The 21,765-nt window shown below is 39.8% G+C and overlaps 1 long non-coding RNA gene across 2 annotated transcripts in view; it reads right to left on the bottom strand.

The window, feature by feature from the left end:
- LOC130158197 (uncharacterized) overlaps positions 1-21,765 on the bottom strand; it is a 144,354-nt gene that overhangs the window by 101,265 nt on the left and 21,324 nt on the right. The window contains exon 1 of one of the 2 annotated variants that reach the window (XR_008825201.1): positions 1,054-1,489. The exons of the other annotated variant lie outside the window; for it this stretch is intronic. This is a non-coding gene — a long non-coding RNA (uncharacterized LOC130158197). Of the gene's footprint in view, positions 1-1,053; positions 1,490-21,765 lie in introns of those variants that run through there. 2 annotated transcript variants of the gene reach the window in all.

The following is a 21,765-nucleotide window of genomic DNA, read 5'->3' as shown; positions in this document are numbered from 1 at the left end:
TCTTAGGAAAGATTAAATTCCAGCAATTATTCCACAAGACTAACCAAAGTAACCAACTTGTCTGGACATTTTTGGATACTTGAAGGTAAAGCAGTTTTATTCACATCTGATTTATGAACTTTGTGTGTGGCAACTACTACCTTCTCACAGGGTTCGTTAAGGTATATGTACTTCCAAGACCACCTTATTCACTACAGAAAATTGGTTGGGCAAATAATTTCCTTATATTCTGTCAAGTCTTCTTTTTGTGGCTATATTTTATGAAATATTAAAAAACTTAAATAACTTAAAGTTAAAACTTAAGCTTCAATACCTAAACTAGGTAATAATCTGAGAAGCTGTGGTGATTATGGCAGTGGCATTATGATACCAAATAAAGCACAAGTATTAATTAAATTCCTATTTTTGTCTCATAACCAAGATGATATAGAGTCCCCAATATGAAATATTTATAAAGATGCATCAAGCTATATATAAATATAAATCTATATATAAATATAAAACTATATACCTTCATGAACATCTACACCGTTCTGTAAAATATTCTGGTCCATATTGTCAGTTTATTTGAAGTTATTAAAGTCCATCAGAGGGTACAGTTATTGCTCCTCTGTGTCTTTTTACTGTCTTTTTCTACCATGAATTAAATAGAAAAAAAAAACAACCAAGGTTTGTAACATTCAAGAACTAAGCAAAACCATCAGATAACATCATCTTTTATACAAAGGATTCTTTGAGTTTTTTCAACATTAAAAACAAACCACTACTTTTCCAGCAAAAAGATGGAATATTCATCCTGATAACAACTGTACTCTATGATACGGAGAGCAGCATATGGTAAGTATTGGTACAAGATATTCAGCCAGATGCACGCTGAAATTCACTAATAAAAGCTAAATTAACACGGCATCTGGTGAGAGCTTTGCCCAGCATGCCAGGCCTATGCCAGGCAGAATCTGGGATGGTACTGCAGCATCCAAGCTGATCTACCATTTACCCCGCCACCCATTGGCCCCAGTTTTCAAAAGAATAATAACATGAAAGTACACATACCATCAAGGGTCAGGGAGCAGCTTAAAAGCTGCAATCACAGGCAAGAAAAATGCTCAAGACTCAGATCTGCACCAGCAAAGCAGGTAAAACCAGGGTATAGAGTAGCTTGTTCATAAGTTTTTTTCCCCTCCTATAAATGGAAAGGATGTTGATAGTTAAACCTTGACTAAATATTTCAAAATTTCTATGACAAAAACATCAGCAAAATGTAAAAATATTGGAAGAAGTGTGATGAGAATTTTTTTTTATGAAAGACAGGATTTTTTTCTGACAGCCTCAGAAAAAAAATCAACAAATTCGAGGTAGTAGACATCATGCATATTGTCTCTCAACCTCCCACAGTGAAGATCGTGACTCTACCTTCTTGACAATCACTCCGTGGGTACCTGAGGGCTGCTGTTAAGCACCCTCAAAGCCATATCTTTCTGAGCTGAGAAGTCCCCATCCCTCAGCCTTTCTTCAGCACTTCTGGAGTGCAGACACTCCAGTCCTCAACTGTCTCAGTGGTATCTTCCTGAACTCACCCCCATTTTACATGCCTCTTTTATATTGGACAGCCCAAAACTGGATGCAGTATGCTAGATGTGTGCTTCTAATGAGCACCGTGCAAAAGGGGATAATCCTTTCCCTCCAGTTACTGGCCATGCTCCTGCTTATACAGCTCAGGAGGTTGTTGGCCTTCTGCAGCCAGTGCATGCTGCAGGCTCACATTGAGCTCACTGCCCACGAGGACCCCAGCGCCTTTTGCACACAGCAGCTCTCCAGCATGGCAGTCCTCAAGATGCACCACTGCAAGGGCCCTTTCTTCCCAGATAGAGGACTTTTGCATCTGTCCTTGTTAAATTTCATGACATTAGTGTTGGTCTATTCTTCTAGGTTGTCAAGGTCCTTCTGGATGATAGCCCTGTCCATGATCATATCAACTGCTGGCCCCAGTGCAGTGCTACCTGCAGACTTCATGAGTGTGCCCTCCACCAACTCCTCCATTCACTGACAGGGATTTTCAGCACGGGTAATAGTACAGACCCATTCAGTACTACACTGCCAGGTAGAGCACAAGCCATTAACCACCACAATCTGAGTCCAGTCACCCTGTTTTTTATCCATCTGGTGTCCACCCATCCAGAACCATAATATCCTAACACACATAGAAACATCTTGCAGATACAGTATCAAAAGCCTAGGTAAAGTCAAGATAAATGGCATTCACTGCTCTCCCCTCATTCACGAAGCCAGTCATTTTTACCTAGAAGGCAACCAGGCTTATCAAGCATTACACATCCTCTGTTTTCCTGGCATCAACCTTACATTCCTATATAGGCAAGGTTTGTAACCCTCCACTGTAGCACCTTCCTACATCCCTTGTACTGCTGTTTAGTCACACAGGTCTCCTGATAAATCTAATGTTTGCCTGAGTATCAGGATGGAACCACTATTGAGCTTGAAGGAAGCTGCCTTTAGAGGTCTGCCACCTTTCCCTAACTCCTTTGTCCTTCAGAGATGCCTCCCACGGGATCCCACTTACCAGGTCCCTGAATTAGCTAAAGTCTGTTCTCCTGAAATCCCGGACTGGTACTGTGCTACTCTCCTTCCCCATGCCCCTCAGGATCTTTGACTCCACTATGTCATGGTCAATACAGCCAAGGCTACCACTGATTAACCTCCACAACAGGTTCTTCCCTGTTAGTGAATACAACATCAAGTTATGCATCAACCCTGGCTGGTGCACAAGGCGCCAAAAGCAAACAGATGCTCCAGCAGCACCCTCAGTCCCCTGCATGTTTCCCTACTCCACGAACCACTCTTTGAACTGCCAAATACCTGATCTGCAGGACACACTTGTGTAGTTTCAGGTCGTGGCAGTCATCAGGCCCAGGCAAAGGGGTCCTTCCTCTTGAGCCTGCCTGAACACCTCCCAGGCATGAGGCACTCAGCTCATGAACACCATCCTCTTCACCCCCACAGCAAGACCAGTTCATTGAAATACAGAAGGGGGCTGTACCACCATGTCAGTGACAAGAGCTATGAAGTCTGCAAGAGCATTCTTAGTAGGTGTCACAGCTGGCATCCCAGAGTCACTGGTTTAACTGCTCTGCACAGAGATTAGCTTCACACTATAAAACTGCATCCTTAGAAAATGAAAAGTAAAGGAACATGAGGGTATGAGCCATTGTATCTCTTGTGTTTGAACACTGCCGATTACTTTTTGGGAGGGCTTGAAGAGAAACCCGGTGAATGATCAGTACCTATCTAGTCATCTGTCCAAGTTTATAACAACAGGTACAGCTTGCAGCTCTTCGCCTTTGGTAAATTCTGTTAAGTAACAAAAATAAATAATTTAAGACTGCTACCACAATCTTGAGTATTTTGTAGTCTGGGCTTCCCCTACTGCCCCACTCTTTTTTCATGCTGACTCTTGAAAACTGCTTCCTTAGGGAGGTACATTTATGGGCTGTGCTTTTTAGGAGATATCCAAGTTTTCTTACCACTAACTGGCTACTTACATTTCCCAAAATGTGCACATTACTCTTCCAAACACTTCTTTGCTATTCTGAATGTTAATCCTCTGTGCTTTCTCCCAAAGAAAGTAATCACAAGCCCACCACCATATCTCACTAAAGCACAGTTTGCAGGCTGATTTTGCACAAAGCCACCATGGAGTTGTGTTCAGCACAGATTTTCCTGTAGCTTCCAGCTATGTGCATTCCTGTCCACAAAATAAACAACAGGTATATGGGGCTCAGAGCCTTCAAGGGTGACAAAGGACAGGATTTTTCCTTAGGGAAGGAACGAATACTCAGTGCTAGAAGGGGACTAACAGGAAAAAGATATTAAAAGTTTTGTGCTAGGAAATTATGTAGAGGTAAGGGAAAATGCTTGGAGAAGGGAAAGATTACATTTTGAATATCAATTGCTAACTTCTACTGCGTACATTATAATTTTAGTTAGCCAAAGAAATGAGAAGGCATGTGAAGACACGAGAATACAAAAAAACAGTCTGAGCAGAAGTGGCAGGTTAAGTATTGAAGCCTAAGTTAGTACTGTAGAAGTTAAATTTTGCACAGCAACTTACCTGAAATTCAGCTACTTTGCAACAGTGGTAAACAGTAGATCAAACTCATGCTGATAAAAATGCTTTCTTAAATAATAGTGATATGATCTAGTTTACAATAAATTGGTTAGTTCAACAAATACTCCAGTATCTAGTGAGCTAAATAACAATAACGATGAAGTACCTCATCAAACTGTTTGTCTTATGAAGGCTGGGTTCCGCTGTGGATAAAAACACACAAAACTCTCCTTTGAGCAGGAACTGAAATGCAGAATGGTCTTTTTTGAATCAACCAAACAAATACTAAATCGAGAAAAATCTCCCAAAATCTGGAAGGAACTCTCTATTGAGAATATTCCCAAAGCAGCATCAAAATCCATTACTGACAGTGCTTGCTGGGAATAAAGCTCTCTTGGCTCTGCAAATTGCCTGAGGACAACTTCTTCTCCAGGAAGCACATGGGCTTCCATAATCTCGGTGGTTCTGCTGCTGGAGAGATGGGACTTTAAACAGGGACATTCCTGTCCAAAAAAGAAAAATCCTTTTTATTACATTCTGAAGCAAAAGATCTGGGTCATTCCTAAGAGACTCTTTTGTTTGGGGGAAGCAAGTTAACCATTTATGGCTTCTCTGCTAAGAAAAGGAAAAACTCATTTCCTGAAGACTCTTTCTGGACTTCATAAATACATTGAACTACTAAGCCTTATACTAGTCTTTTGTGCAAGCCAGAAATGAAATAAAAGATAATCATAGTCTGAACAAAAGTTGTTGTTTTTTATATTAACTTTTGGTTATTTTAATCTCATGAACAACAGCTTTTATCTAAAAAACTTTTAGATAAAAGGTTTCTGGTTAGCAGTACCTTTATGCTCCAGTGTCAGTGCAAACTATGTACGTAAGCAATCTTCAATGCAGTACTTGCTTACACTGTACCTTGCTGATGAAAAATAATAATTGAAGACAACCTTGGAATGTTCTAAAAGCAATCACTGAAATTTTTACTTTGTACTGTGAACACCAAGTGAATCAACCTGATTGCATTCCTACAGTACCTACAGATGCAGATCAGCTATATAACTTCATCAAAAGCTGCAGTTTATGATCTACCATCCAGATTATTACAGAAACACGACAGTATATCTTTACTATGGTGACTGTCACATTAGACGAGCCAAAAACTTTACAGAAATGTATATGGAATAGCGGTGGGTATAGAAAAATAAACAGCTTCTGACCACAATATTCTTGCTAATTATTTGCATATATTTAGGATTTCTTTTCCAAGTCACCGTGTACCAACTTGAAAGAAGTTATTTTCCAACCAGTTTCAATGGATAGCATTTCCTGAGCTTATGTCTGTTTCTAGAACAGTGAAACCAGAAGGCCCAGGTTTTTGCCATTTTTCTGAAATTAAATCTCCTCTCTTTCATGACAATGCACCATTCCGTTTGGCAACATATCTGCACTTTAATTTCTATTTTGCATTAGCCAGTTGTGAAGCTGGCATGCACAACAATATTTTCAGATTATGATCACAGAAGTAGCGGAGATGGTTTAGGGCCTCCAGCCTCTTGTTCATAACAATCTCCTTGTTGCAAGTTTCTGATCTGACAAGAGAGACAGTGGAACAAACCAGACACACACTCTTGATTCTCTTCAGGGTGAGGTTAGCCAGCCTATAGAAAGTTACTCAAGCCAGCTAGTTGATGCTACATGGACACAGGACATATGCTCTGTAGTTTACACACACTCTTGATTCTCTTCAGGGTGAGGTTAGCCAGCCTATAGAAAGTTACTCAAGCCAGCTAGTTGATGCTACATGGACACAGGACATATGCTCTGTAGTTTACACACACTCTTGATTCTCTTCAGGGTGAGGTTAGCCAGCCTATAGAAAGTTACTCAAGCCAGCTAGTTGATGCTACATGGACACAGGACATATGCTCTGTAGTTTAGTCATGCAGGACTCTCCTCCAAGCATTTCCAGCCCTTTCTCTAAGAATAATCTGTCCAAAGTTTCACTCATTTTCAAGAATTGAGACCTGAAGTTCAATATCCTACTTTCACATATAAAGAAGTAACTTAATACCTTGTGACCATTCATATGAGACTGACACAAAGCAAGGACCAAACACAACCTGAATGTTGAAGAAGCTCAGTTCCCAAAATCATGGCGTCTTACTCCCAGAAGTCTCTTTCTTTCATAGCGTTAAAGATCAAAAGTAAAGTGAGGTTCTCACCTCACAGTATAAAAATCTACTAAAATCCACTAAAAATCATACAAAAATCTACTGTATTGGGTCTGGCTCAGATGGAGTTAATTTTCTTCATAGTATCCTGTGTGGTGCTATGTTCTGGATTTGTGACTAAAACAGTGTTGATAACACACCAGCCTTCTGGCTGTCACTGAGTGGCACTTGTACCCATACACAACATCCTTTAGTCTCTGATGGGAGCCTTTAGGCTCATTGCCCAAAATGGCTTGGAATCTGCCAAGACAACTAGTGTACTTTTACAAAAATCAATGATATCAGTAACAATCATTCTCTTTCAGACACATCCAGAAATCATTCAGATAGAATGCCGGTTACATTGATGGCTCATTCCTCAGATGGCAAAATTATACTGGCCTTCTTTTCATTAAAGCAGAAGCAAGAAAACCTAAACAGATTACGTATTAATTTTAGATTTCTTTTTCTCCAAAGTAGCAATGATTAATCAGCTTATTCTTTCTGCGTATCTATTCTCATGAATAATTATGAAATCTTTGAAACTGTGATTCACCCATAATAAGAGGATGTATTAATTGCTCAAGTAGTTTTAAACTTTGAAAGTTTATCAAGGGATTACGTGTCTTTCCCAAATTTATGCTATGTCAGAAGTATCTTTTCAAGTTGTTTGAAACATCATGGCTTTACAGAAACAAGAGATTTACTCCTCTCCTTTTAAGATAACTTCATTAAGAAAATTATTTGTGAGCAGGTCAGTATATCTGACCTGATGAATTCAGAAATTTGACTAGCAGGATAAATTATATAGAAAAAAGGACTTCAGAAGTTTATAAATAAAATGCCAATTCCCACAAGAAAATATTTCTTTTGAATTTAGCTAAGAACTGTTACCCCCTCTTCCTCCTACCCAATTCAATGAATTCTGTACTTTGCAGTGCATTATCATTGCCTTTCTTTTACTGAAGTTTTCAGAATCTTTGCTGTTTCTACTGCCTAACCCCTACAATTTATCATACTGTGCATTTGGAGTATTGATTTTCTGGGCTGTTTGGGGGATGAAACTGAACAGGAGATGCAATTTATATCAACTGAAATACAAGTACCCAAGTAGTCCTCTTGACAGCTACATTAAGAAAATTATCAAGAAAAAATATCAGGGTTTTTAAACATTTATCTCTCTCACATTCAGTGACTTAATTATTGCAAGGTAGTCTCAATTAAATTATGCACCAGACTTCTTTTCTATGCCTTCAGCAAAGATTTAAGGGAATAAAAAATAAAGAGCAAGAACTGGTAACAAAATATACTGTCATTTACATCTGTATTTCTTATTTCACATGTACTCTGGTTAACAAGTGCTTAACTTACAAATCCATGGCTGTTTGGGAGCCACTAGCAGTTAACTTATGTTCCCATGTCAGGCTTTGTATGGGCACCAACATTTTGAGACAATGGACTCTTTCATTTTCTGCAGCATATTCTTGTGTTCGTATCGCAGTGACCAGAGGGAAGGGAACATGACATGACAGAAGCATGGTGGCACAGCGAAAGCTTGTGTGATCCTGAAGTTAATAAATTTAACTAAATTGCATTTTTCACACTTGGATATATCACAGAAACAAATCAAAGGACTTGGATAAAGTACAATATTCCTCTATTAGCTACACCTAAAGCAAAGGGTTTGGGATTTTTGCTACAATTACATTGGCCAGCAACTCTGATGTCTAGGTCTTCTGGTGAGGTTTAGCTTAGTTTTAGGGAAACATTTCATAGCATTGCTCAAGATAAACATAATTCAGTCATCTGCCTTCTATGCTCACTTTAATTTCATTTAATTTTATCACAATAGTCTGGAAATATAATATTTTTTTTCAAAATATCAGCACCTTTCTATTCTTAACTTTGAACATTCTAGATTTTTGCTTAATACATCAGTTCTAAAAATTACATTAATATATATCTTCTCTCCATACTGTACAGGAGCTCCTGAAACAATGGCTTATACCTCATATTGCTAGATGAAAAGCAAATTATGTAATTTTAATTTAGTTTAATTTAATTTAAAGCCAAGGGAGGCTTTGTTACTTATCTGAACATCTGGACTTCTGCTAACTGTTGTAAAGGCTTGGGAAAGATCTGAAGAAGATGTTACTGGATGAAATTCATGATCCTTGCTGTAAAGAAGGTCAGATGAGAATCAGGAAGGTCAGTTCCTAATTTAGCCATTTATGAAGATAACAAAAAATTCTTCATTTCAGACACTTTTATCTACATCTGCTGAAGAGAGTGGATTGTATGCAAGAGGATAGAGAACATCTCTATTCATGTCAGGATGGTACTGTCAGCAAAGCAGTGAAGTCATTCTTACGCAACAATGATATCTGTTAATTTGACATAACTATACTGGGGGACCCTGTTGCAAGACTGAAAATAGCCACATGTAAACAAAAGCTCACTTTGTTCATGTTTTTTTCTTCCTAGATGTAATAAAAAGACTATGATATAGACTCTTGGGCCAAAATACATATAAAAACTACAGCAGGTTCCTGAAATGTGTAGAATTTAAAACTGGTTTGGGGCAAATGGGTGTCTATGAAATATTCAGATCACTTTCTTAGGGCAAGTGGTCCTACAGATAATGTTTCCATAGAACACAGGCTTCTCATTTTGTCTAAAACTAAGCTGAAAAATATTGAAACACCTCAAACTTTTCTTGTTAGGCAACAGCCATGGTTCTGACAAATTTCTATTCTTAAGATGCAACTCAGCATACAAAACAAGAGATTGAGCCCATATTTTATGTGGGGTTTTTTATATTTCAGTTAATCCCACTCAACTCAATTTTCTGTCACCAAAGCAGAATTTCTAATGTTCAATTAATTAATTTGCTTACAGTTCAGCTTTTGTTTACAGGAAAGAAAGAAGACAGAGAATGGAGGTGATAGTAAAGACACCAGTATTGCCAAGTGCAAGGTTCAAAAAGTGATGTACTTAGACTTCAGGTCATGTCTCCAGACTTCTAGAATAGGTCTGTCCCTATAAGAAAATTGTGATCATCTAATTAATGATCACTGGTCTCATCAAATATAAGGACCAACACTAACATTTCTGAGGAAGCAATCACTTTGTATGACCATTCTGCACTCTAAGAAGAATCATAGAATTGTTTAGGTTGGAAAAGACTATTGAGATCCTAAAGTCCAACCGTTAACCCAGTACCACCAAGTCCGTCACTAAAGCATGTCCCTAAGCACCGCATCTACAAGTCTTTTAAATACCTCCAGGGTGGTGATCCAACGGGGACTCCACTGCCTCCCTGGGCAGCCTGTTTCAATGCTTTGCAACCCTTTCAGTGAAGACATTTTTCCTAATATCCAACCTAAACCTGCCCTGGCATAGCTTGAGGCCGTTTCCTCTTGTCCTAGTGCTCGATATCTGGGAGAATGGACCAACATCCACCTCACTACAACCTCCTTTCAGGTAGCTGCAGAGAGTGAGATGGTCACCTCTGAGCCTCCTTGTCTCCAGGTTAAACACCCCTGGTTCCCTCAGCCACCCCTCACAACACTTGTGCCCCAGCCCCTTCCCCAGCCCCGCTGCCCGTCTCTGGACACGCTCCAGCCCCTCAGTGTCCCTCCTGCAGCGAGGGGCCCAAACCTGAACACAGGATTCCAGGGGCGGCCTCACCAGTGCCCAGTGCAGGGGGACGGTCACTGCCCTGGTCCCGCTGGCCACGCTGTTGCTGACACGAGCCGGGATGCTGCTGGCCCTCCTGGCCACCTGGGCACGGTGCTGGCTCATGCCCAGCCGGCTGCCCACCAGCACCCCCAGGCCCTTTCCCCCCAGGCACTTCCCAGCCGCTCTGCCCCGGCCTGGAGCGCTGCGTGGGGCCGGTGTGACCCCAGGGCAGGACCCGGCACTCGGCCTTGTGGAACCTCATCCAAGTGGCCTGGGCCCGTGGATCCAGCCTGCCCAGACCCCTCTGCAGAGCCTCCTGCCCTCCAGCAGATCAGCACCCCTGCCCAGCCGGGTGTTGGCTGCAGACTCGCTGGGGGTGCACTCGATCCCCTCGCCCAGATCACAGACCCAGATCACACGAACCAGGACCGGCCCCAGCGCTGAGCCCTGGGGAACACCCCGTGTGCCCGGCCGCCAGCTGGATGTGGCTCCATTCCCCACCCCCCTTTGGGCTCGGCCAGCCAGCCAGCCTTTTACCCAGCCCGGAGCGCACATGTACAGGCCATGAGCAGCCAGCTTCTCCAAGGGAATGCTGTGGGAGATGCTGTCAAAGGCTTTACTAAAGTTCAGGTAGACATCCACAGCTTTTCCCTCTTCCACTAAGTGGGTTACCTCGTCACAAAAGGAGATCAGGTCCATGAAGCAGGACCTCCTTTCATGAACCCCTGCTGGCTGGTCCCCCGGTTGTCCTGCACATGTTGTGTGATGGCGCTTAAGCCTATCTGCTCTGTAACCTTCCCCAGGATTGAGGTCAGGCTGGCAGGCCTGTAGGTCCCTGGATCCTCCTTCTGGCCCTTCTTGTGGGTGGATGTCACACTGGCTAACCTCCAGTCTTCTGGAATCAGAGTAATTCAGTATTTTCCATTCAATATATCCAGGATTAATTAATTAAAAACCAGCTATAATAGCTATCTACTTTACCAATTAATCTAATATGATCATTTTGCATCTAGGTATTTTCTTTTCAGAGGAAATATTAAACTGCCTTGATTTACTTATATGATGCAGAGGAATTTTGATCATCAAATTTTAATTTCTTTATATATAAGCTTCCTAATTCTTCATTGTCTGCTTTCATCTAAAGATAGCAGGGAAAAAGATGAATAACAGTGAATACAGTAATGAAGCCATTTAAATTAATTAAAAGCTTAAACAATACCAAACCAACAAGGATAATTACATGTCCTTTCAATAATTTTAAGTAGCTATTGAGATCTTAGAAAAATACCAAACTGGGCCTGACATGACTCTGTGAACCAGCAAGAAGACTGCTGTTCATAAGCAAAAAATCTTAATGTTTTTATTTTATAGTTCTTCCAAGATGCATCTTTTCTGAGATACAGTAATTTACCATGCACAGCTTGGTGCATATGGATTTCTGCTTCAGTTAAAATCCAAAGTCTCCAAGTAGAAACTGAATAGTTTTATGTATTGTAAAGGAGGATACTGATTACAAGAGTCTTTTATTCTAAAATACTTCCATTGTTCATAAGGATTTACTTCTACTTATCATCAGACAATGGAAGCCTAATAAAAGAAAAATAAAATTATATCACAGCACAGAAATAACTAGATTGCCTCAACAGCTGCAAACTCCTCAAATTATTACATATACGTCCTAGAATTATCTCTTAGCAATGGAGCTGAATGAAAACATCATTTGTCACTAAAAAAGTACAGCCAATATAGATGTGTCCACCCTTAAATTCCTACAAAAATCTATTGAAATGTTAGACAAAATGAAGTACAAAGACACAAAGTAGGACTTTTAGCAAGAGTTTAACTGCCAGCTTATTTGAAGAGCTGCAAAGTACAGAAATACCAAATGGTGAATTGGGAACAAAGGTCTGGTTTTTTTTGTGTGACCCTCCAAGAAGAAAAATTAAGAACTTACTATCTGGATATAGTTTCTTCTAAAATTAATATTAGTTACTGGTTTAGCAAAAAGTTGCCAGCATTTTTTTTACAAAGACAAAAATTAAACTAAACAAAATAAAGAAAGGAAAGTAGAAGACACATTAGAAGTAATGACTGGCCCAAATTTCAGAACTTAAGGGACATTTGAATTAACTTGAAAGGGCTCAAATTAACTGGATCAGCTCAGGAAAAAAAGTCTGTTTTTCTTAAAGCTACAAAAGCAGTAAGTAATTTACGTGTAATCAAAGAAAAGTGGGTTTGTTCACCAAACTTAGGTATCAAAAATTTTTGGTTTACATAAAGCTAATGTAGGTGCTAGGACTCCTTCTGCAGCCATAAGGGAAGACAGGCATCTCCAAAATAAAATTCCTCTCATCTTGTCCAGGTGCTATCAGCTGTCCAGTAAGTTAAGGTGAGAAAACAGCTTTTCATTTTTAAAGCTACCTAAGATGAATGTCATGTTATGGGGTAGCAGTAGAAGTTTTTGAAATATTAATTTAAAAAAATCATTAAATCTTGCTTGCAAAAATCAGCTTCTTGGAATGTGCAGTTAGGCAGATAGAGAACCAATGCAAAATAAATGCTACAAACTCAGAACACTGAGTATTTGCCCACTGAGGTATTTCAAGAATAGCCAGTGTGTCTTGAACTCTGCCCAATATAATCCTATATTGCATATTAAAGTAGGGATCTAAAGCACTGGCATTACTCTTGCCTGAATTGTGATAGGGAGTGAGGCTGAATAAAAAAAGATATACGTATATGTCAAATTTATATATAAGAGAATCAAGTTTCCATCTCTTTTTTGTGGTAACATGGGATTTGTTATGAAGTTCAGCAAGAAAAAGATTTATCTCTCGGGTTAGGAAAGAGAAATTAGAACCAGAACTTTTTTTTTTTTTTTTTTTGTCCTTAACTAGAGGCAAGTTGTTGACTCAGGGCCCAGAGACTAGCAGCAACTTCAAACATTACTTACATAATTAAAGGTCTGAGACAAAGACATTTGAAAAATATAAAAGCATATAAAAGTGTACTTCATAAAGTGTTTTGACTACTGAGCAATAATATAATACAAACATAATGAGTCAACACTGAGTTTGTTGATCTACAACTACTATGTCAAAACCATGGTGGAACATAGACATGTTGCAGTTAGAGATTGAAATACAGTGTCCAGAGCACTTTATTTACAGAAATGTCATTTTTTTCTTAGAAATTTGTCTAGTATATCATTCACCCTACTAATTACTTATAGTACTTTCAAGTACGGTTGTGTTCACATTTTTTAAATTTGTTGTGATATTCACATTAAAAATAATTGAATGACATTTCCAAAGAAGCTTGGAGCACCATACCTTGAGCGGCAAGTGTGTTTGTGCTTTATGCAACATTGTGTGCAAATAACGTTGCCATAAAGGGGAAGAGGAAAATGCTGAATGCCGGCAATGTGCTTTCTGCCATGGAGGAAATGGAGTTTCAGCAATTTGTAGCCCCTTTAAAGGAATCACTGGAAGGTTACAGGAGTGAACAGAAAGGAAAGAGAAACAAGGAAACACTGACTTTTTTTTTTTAAAAAAAAAAAACTTTGGAAGGTTGTGAAAACAAATTTTCACATGAAAATTGTCAGCTTTGGCAATAAACCATTGTCAGTATTACTTCAGCTAATATAATATTTTGACTTTGAGAAGTCATGGAGATTGGGGGGCATCCCAGAAGACTGGCAGAAGGCTAATGTCACCCCCATCTACAAGAAGAGCTTAAAGGAGGATCCAGGAAACCACAGGCCCATCAGTCATACTTCAGTCCCTGGGAAAGTTATGGAACGAATCCTCTGGGGGGCCATCACAAGTCAAATGGATTTTTTTTTACCATGTTTTCTGCTGACAAATTTCTTGCCCATGTCTCTTTCATGGATCTTCACATCTGTGTAGCTTTTTTCTCCCCTGAACTACAGTCAGGTAGTTTCTCTCTGTGTTCTCTCTGGATCCCAGTTTTCTGTCCTGTTGTGTGGTCCCACTGCAGTGCAGGCTTTGAGCTGAAGGACGTCAGTCACTCTTTGAAGCTGACCCACATCAGATGTTTGAGAGGCACTCAGAATGGCGAGGAAGCAGCACAGACACCCAGGAACAGCTGTTCAGAGCTATCAGTTACTAAACTCGCTGCAGACCATGTGCAAGCCACAATAGTTTGAAAGCCAGCTTTTGAAACGTTTGCACAGGAAGAGGTAAATGCCTGTCCCAGAACAAAAAGCTACCTGGGCGAAGAAATTCAACCCACGCAGCTGAAGTCTGAGAGAATTGCAAACATGTTAAATAGGGCCATAAAATGGGAAGCTTCAGATGTTCTTATTTACGAAGTAGGGCATGGGGAAAAAGGAAAGGGGCAGTGTCAGCCCTGCCTGCGGTATCTAGAGCTTTATCTTCAGTGTCTAATAACTGTGACCTCAAAACGAAATACCATTGTGTAAAATACAGTGATGCTCTGTGAAGCAGGTGTGAGATTTCAGGCTTCCCTGCTGCTTTAAACTAGGCTTACTCTGACTCTCTTCTGAGCCCAGTGAAATCTTTGTAGTGTGTGTCTGCTTCAGCAGGGTTGGCAGTAAGTTACTCCTGTTGCTCCAGTTCCAAATAGCATTGGACGTTCTACAGAGAGACAGCCGTTTGAGCCTCCTCAGGTGGAGAACACTGAGCCTGGACCTCACACATTTAGAGGCAGTGGCCCTAACAAAGCTGGAGGAGATGTGCCTTTAAAGAAAAGCATGCCTCCTGTTCCTATGCACGTTCTCTGAAAGACATTGATTTTCTCTTAGGGGAGAGACCTTGCTACAATGTGCCAGACACCAAACAACTGACACTCAACCCCAGTTATGTGGGACAACAGCGTGAATTCATTTGCACACTCATCCTCAGATTCCCCAGTGGCTCAGTCCGGGTGGCTCCTCTTTAGTGTGCCAGTCTTTCTGGTAGCTAACAATATGTTTCAGGTTTCATTCTTCTGACAAGAAGCTAAAATATCAGATATTGCAAATGTTCCTCAGTCTCACTGAGTACTGTATTCATCAGTGAAACTAGGACTGAAAGAGATTTGCTTATCTATTACCTGAAGGCTGTATTCATCTATCCTAGCTTACACCTGCATGCCTGTGCCAAGAGGCAGGCTCCAAGCATCAGACATACTTATCCATCAAGTAATACCAGGCTGAAAGACTTAGCAGGAATGACATAAATATGGCTTTCAGTACATTTGCTAAAAATGAGTGTAGTCTAATCATCATACTTGTCAAAGAAAAAAAAAAAGAAGTAAGCATTTTAAAGACCTGCTGTAAGTAATTTCTGTGAAATCCAACTCCTATTTATACAACAGATATTTTCTGTTGCTTGAAAACTGTTCCATCTTTACTCTGGGTATATCCCCTTTGAAAATTAAAAAGTATCTTTTATCCTACTCGGTAAATCAGCTTAACCTTCTAGCTATTCATTTGACCTTATTTTCTTAGACCAGCCTTGAAGTTACATTTTCCTTTTTTGCAGTGTTAATATGTAGTGAATACCAAGTCATCCAACACTGCATTGATGTATTCCAATATCATCCCAATACACTCCCTTTGGATTAATTAAAAAAGAAATATGAACTTTCCATTGTATAGGAATTCTCCACAACCTTGGCTTTATAAAAAAAGTCTGATAGAACTGTTGATCCATTAGCTTTATAATTCTTTGATGAAGTTAAACACAACTGTGGCAAGATGGGATTTTTTTCCCCTACAAAATCTATATTAAGATATCAGCCTGCAAGTAAACAATAAAACAAACACCAGGGACTTTGCCAGACTGAATCCCACTAGTCAATTGTGGTTAAGAAAGAAAAATATTAAGACTTCATCTAAAATCAAATGCCATTTGATCAGCAGCATGTGAACCACAGCATAGCCATAACTGAATACTGAATTTCTGAATAGTGAATAACAAAACTGAATAGTGTTTATCAAACACTAATTCAGGTCCCTTCCTCTTCTCTCCCATGGTTCACCATGCTCACCTTTTTGACCACCCCACATGATGCATCATAAAAGACGAGGTCCAAAGGAAACAAAGGTTTGTTTCCTTAGGACAAGGACAAAGACAACTGTAAGAAAGACAAGTTTTAATGGTTTCTCTATCTGTGAGCAAGTGATTTCACATTTTAAAAAGTGAAAGATCTAAAATATAAACATCCATAAATGCAAGCTAGATATACTCACTCACCTGCACAGGCACAATGGAACCACATGGCAATTTTTGTAGTCAGACTAAAAAACAGCAGTAGACACCAAGGTCCTCAAAAGTTTTTTTCTGAATCAAGCATTTTTCAAGCAAAAGAGACCTTGTATTAGAATGAATAGGCATCACTACAAGTACCAAACAGCTAAATTCCACATGCAAGCTCCCATCACACATAATGTTTAAACAGAATCAAAGAGATGATAGATGTGATCTTTGTATAAATGGAATTATCACTAAAAGCACAGAAACCTCTTTAAGTTCCTTTGTTCAATGACCAGATTTGAGAGAGGTCAAAATATCTTTCCCCTATTAATTTTTCCACTGAAAAAATACACACTATTTGGATATAATAGAAAAAGCAAATACAGATCATCTAAATACAGATATTTTTGTAAAAAGGGACAAAGCATAAAAGATATCTTTGCTTCTTCAACTTGGGACATCCACTTCATGGAAGATTTGGAAGAAAGCAGAATTATTTTACACTTGCAGTGGGTAGCACAACTTGTATGGTAAACGAGAAAATAAGCAGCAGCACACAGATAGCTCCAAATCACAATGTAAGATCCTAGATAACATACTATAGTTTGGTTCATTTCTAATCTGCACCTAGACTTTCACTTACAGCACAAATGAGAAATCAGACCCATTCTTCATTTTGTATTTGACATCCTGAGGATTATTCTTCACATGCTGCACTGATATCAGAAATAAATTGTTAGTAAATTGAACAGTGTTCTAAAAGATATTTGGCTGCATTGTTCATATTATGTGCCCTTAACAGTATTAGACTGAGCAATAGAAGATTGAACCTTAAGGCATATGTATAATAGGATTGAAATGCAGTTCATATGCCAAGTCAGGTCTTGGTTTTCTTGATCGTAGTCCTTATGAGTACAATCTTAGCATCTCATTAATAAAATCACCATATAAAACCTGTATTTGCATTACACGTAAATATTAAAAATTCTAAGGTTGCAAAGTCAAAGACTGGAAAAAGACAGAGATAGAGCTACCTGTGTAATAAACTGCATTATGTAATTATGCCAGACTTTTTAAAAAAGGGTCAGTATTCACTATGGTGCATTTAAGTTAAAAACAACAAAAAAAATATTTTAAAAAAAAGGAGTTAAAAAAAGAGTCCATACAAGGAACTCAAGAGTTCCACTGACATTTCAAAGTTGTCATCTGGACATGCTGATGACTATAACTGGGTGAATTTATATTAAAAATGTAAAAGCCATGGCTCCAATCTAGGGCACACATTCTAATAAACTACAGTACATGAGGGAGAAGAAATTAAGAGTTACATTGTGCCCAGATGTTATGAGGATTACATGAGGTTCAGAATGGGCTTCCACCACTCAAACAATTATCAGGAGATAACCACTGATTCTCGTGCCCAGGGTAACGCAGAAACTGCTTGCTTCAGTTAATCAGTTGTCTGAAGAGCAGAGGCCCAGAAAATATTACAGCCTCTGACGGTGATATCAGAGTTCAGTAATCTGGGAAACTGAGGTACAAGGATGTCAGAGATGTCCATCATCCTGCAGGAGATGTCCATCTGTCAGAGAAGGAGAAGAGGATTTTTGGTCATAGGCTTGCCAAGCTGGTGAAGAAGGCTTTAAGCTAAAGTCCTGGGGAAGGAAACCTCGATCCATCCCACTCCTACCAGTTTGATGCCAGCGCTAGCAAGAGATGCCCAGACCCTGGAGAGGGATTGCAGGTCAGCAGGAGAGCACCTGAAGAGCAGCACAAAGGGTTCCAGCCACTCCAGCCAGTAAGTCAGCTTCATTGGGGCCCACCTTAAATGCCTCTATGCAAACACACATAGCATGGGGAACAAACAAGCGGAGTTAGAGACTTGGGGGTGTTGGTGCTCAACATGACCCAGCAATGTGCGCTTGCAGCCCAGAAAGCCAACCATAACCTGCACTGCATCAAAAGAAGCCTGGCCAGAAGGTCGAGGGAGGTGATTCTTCCCCTCTACTCCACCCTCATGAGATCTCACTTGGAGTACTGTGTTTAGCACTGGAGCCCCCAACATAAGAAAGGCATGGACCTGTTGGAATGAGCCCAGAGGAGGGCCACGAAGATGACCAGAGAGCTGGAGCACCTCTCCTGTGAAGACAGGCTGAGAGAGTTGGGGTTGTTCAGCCTGGAGAAGAGAAGGCTCCAGGGAGACCTTATAGGGCCTTCCAGTACATAAAGGGGGCCTACAAGAAAGCTGGAGAGGGACTTTTTAAAAGGACATGTAGCAATAGGACAAGGTAATGGCTTTAAACTAAAAGAGGGCAGATTTAGATTAGGTATTAGGGAAAAAAAGATTTAAAATCCCAGTGATAAGACACTGGCACAGGCTGCCCAGAGAAGTTAGGGGTGCCCCATCCCTGGAACTACCTGGTCTAGTGGAAGGTGCCCCTGTCCATGGCCAGTGGGGTGGAATTAGAGGATCTTCAAGGTCCCTTCCAACCCAAGCCATTCTACAATTCTACATAATGCAGGAACAGACTGAAAAGCATAACGGCTGCTAAACTTCAGGTTAGTTCCAGGGAGACCAAAGCTCTTCACCTAAAAGTTTGGTATTTAAATTTATGGATCTGTGTCAGGAATTTGTTAGCTAATGAGAGAAAATTTGTTAAGGTGAAGGGAAAGGAGCCAAGGACAAAAGGAAGAGAACAGAAAGATTATCTGGTGGAAGAGGACTAAGTGAAAATGTAAAAAAAACCAAAACTTGCAGAAAGTCTGCAGAGGAGAAAAGACTTCAGAATGAAGATTCTAGAATCTAGTTTGGTATCACCACTTGAGTCCTACAGATCTCTGCCTGAATTGCCTCAGGTCCAGCTACAAAAAAAGAGAAAAGGGGTGTTTCTATCTGCAGAACAGGTTCAATGCACTCTGATCTCTCTTGCCTCGGGAATCCACCACCTGTGGAGAGTGCCCATGAGCTCCTGCAGCCCTAAACAAGGCCGAAAATTCCAGGTAGGTTTAAGGTTATAATTTCAGCACGGAGAAGCTCCATGACTGTTTTTCACTGCAAATATTTTAAGGACATTCAGAAGAATTTAGAGAATTACAGTTTGCATAAGCCTGTTCACCAGGCAAAAAGACAAACAAGATGGCTAAACTTAAGTTAGAAAACCAGGCAAACTAAAAATTCAGATATTGGATTAATCTCCTTGTCATATGTGACTAGATATGCACATTATAGAAATTAAACAAGCAAGCTGTGAATGTTGTGGGACAAGGATTAAAGACAAAACTACACACATGTCCAGTTAAAACCATTAAAAAAATTAGAATTTGCTAAAATATTTGATGGCTTGGATTTTAGTAGTTTTTAGCTGAAAACTGCATGAAAAGAAAGTAAGGGGGAGAGATCAATCTGGAATTTGCGCATTCAAAAGGAAAGACCTCAGCATCCTCCAAATTTTCCACATCAGGCTGCCTAGGAAACCTGTCTGTCAGCATTGACTCGAGGATGAAGATCCATTTAGACAGAACAGCTGAAGCAGGTGCTGTCTTCAATTTATGGTCCTTTTCTAAAGGTTGCTATTCCCAAAGCAGAGATGGCTGAGAGAGCAAGCTATCCACTCCTGAACTGCCACAGCCAACATCCAAACATTTTAACATAACCTGAGATTAGTCATCCAACCAACTTCATCTTGGCTGTAGAAAGTGGAAGATTAAGCAGAACTCAGGCCTTACGGATAGCAGACCATCAGCCCTCAGATTCCAACCATCTGGCACGTCTGCCTGAACCACGTCCTGTAAATCAGCCTGAGATACATTCCTTCCACTGTTTGAACACAAATATGAGTGTAGAGCACCTCAGCTTTCAAGCTGAAATTTGTCTGAAAGCTTTTCCTGTAGATCCTATCTTCCTGCCAGGTCAGAGGCACCTGCACATGAAATTCTTGCAGCCACAATTCCATTGCTGGACATAAGATGCACAGGCATTAGCTTGGAGCCTGCACTGCAGTAAGCAATGAAATACTCCCTGCAGCCCTTCTCAGAGTACATTTAGACCCAGTTTTCCTGTCCACAAAAAACAGGACATGGAAGATGACTGGTGTGTAATATGCCCTCAGCCCAATGTAGGATCAGGATGTGGCCAAGGCACGCACTCAGGTCCTGGGTCCCACATTTCATACATATCCATTAGCAGCCTTGTTGCTCTTTCAGTGAAACATAAAAATACAAAGCTGCTTCAAAAGTTCAAGAAGAATTCAGAACTTGACTCAAATGCCAGTGTGGGACAATAATAATTTTTTATTCTCAGTACATCACTGGAGCTTCCATTGGATGTGGATTATGTGTATAAAATAAGTCGTATTTAATTTTGGTTTGCTTAATTGTTAATAACTGTGGGAAAATACCAGCTGGAAATACTTAGTATTTTCCCCCTTTTAAAAAATAAAATCTATTTTAAATATAGCCAAGTTTATGTTAATTGAAATAAATGTTGATTTTTCTTACCTTGGTACAGCTTTGCAAAGATAAGAAATTTCAAACTTTTTTGTTTAATGAGTATTATGGGTCATGTTAGCAAACATTACTTAACCAAGAAATTCATTTTCCACAATGGAATTAGGTCATAATCAAACGCTTCCAGAGTATTTCATTTTTTGCCCCTATTGATATCCAGCTATGGAGCTTTTAAAAATGCACACATTGTGTTTGTACACTGTGTAAGCAAGACAGATATAACAATTATTAACCCATTCTCAATTCGTAACAAAAAGATGAAGACTTTTTTTGGTCTGTTTTTATAGGGGGTTACCGTGTTCTTTATGGTCTTAGAAACTCTCTTTTCTCCACATTTTTCCAAATAAAGGTCATGTACATGGGTGACCAGAACCACAAATAGCAGTCCAATGTAGTTTTACTGCTATCATACACACCGACACTGATAATTTCAATTACAGGTTAAAGTATTACCATACAAGCATGAAAAATTGGAAGCCTAAGTATTTCACTTGTCCGTCAGTGGTATGGTGGTGTGGGGTATTTGAGAGTGTGACTAATAAGTAGCTAAATAACAGATTAATGAGTTGGGTGTCTAGTCCATAAAAGGACTAAAAAAGGGTTGGGGAGGACTCCTGAGTACTCAGTGCTGAGAATGTTCAGATTAAGAAGTGTCAGTTAGTGTCTTAAAGGGTTCATACCATGGACTGAACACAGTGCTGTTAATGACTGCAGCCAGCATGTATACTTAGTGTACAAATAAAGAACTGACCAAGCAAAAATGATTTTCAAAAAGAGATTTTCAGAGTGTTTGCCATATGACACAATACAAACTACAGTGCATAAGGAATTGTTAAATGTATATAAAAGGGTTCATGGCTCAGTCTATCTGGTCATCACTACATGCTTGCCAAATGAGGAATGTTCATGACAAATACAGTGTTGAGCTGATGTGGTAGTAAAAAATCAGGGGAAAGCATCAGTGGAGCACTGCATTTACTATTGGCTGGTAGGCAATAGGGAGAAAATGCAATAGCAGTTGCAG

The sequence above is a fragment of the Falco biarmicus genome, chromosome 1 (genome assembly GCF_023638135.1).
Source record: "Falco biarmicus isolate bFalBia1 chromosome 1, bFalBia1.pri, whole genome shotgun sequence".
Lineage (NCBI taxonomy): Eukaryota > Metazoa > Chordata > Aves > Falconiformes > Falconidae > Falco > Falco biarmicus.
Note: the sequence above shows the minus strand (reverse complement) of the source record. Positions and strands in the feature narration are given on the sequence as shown.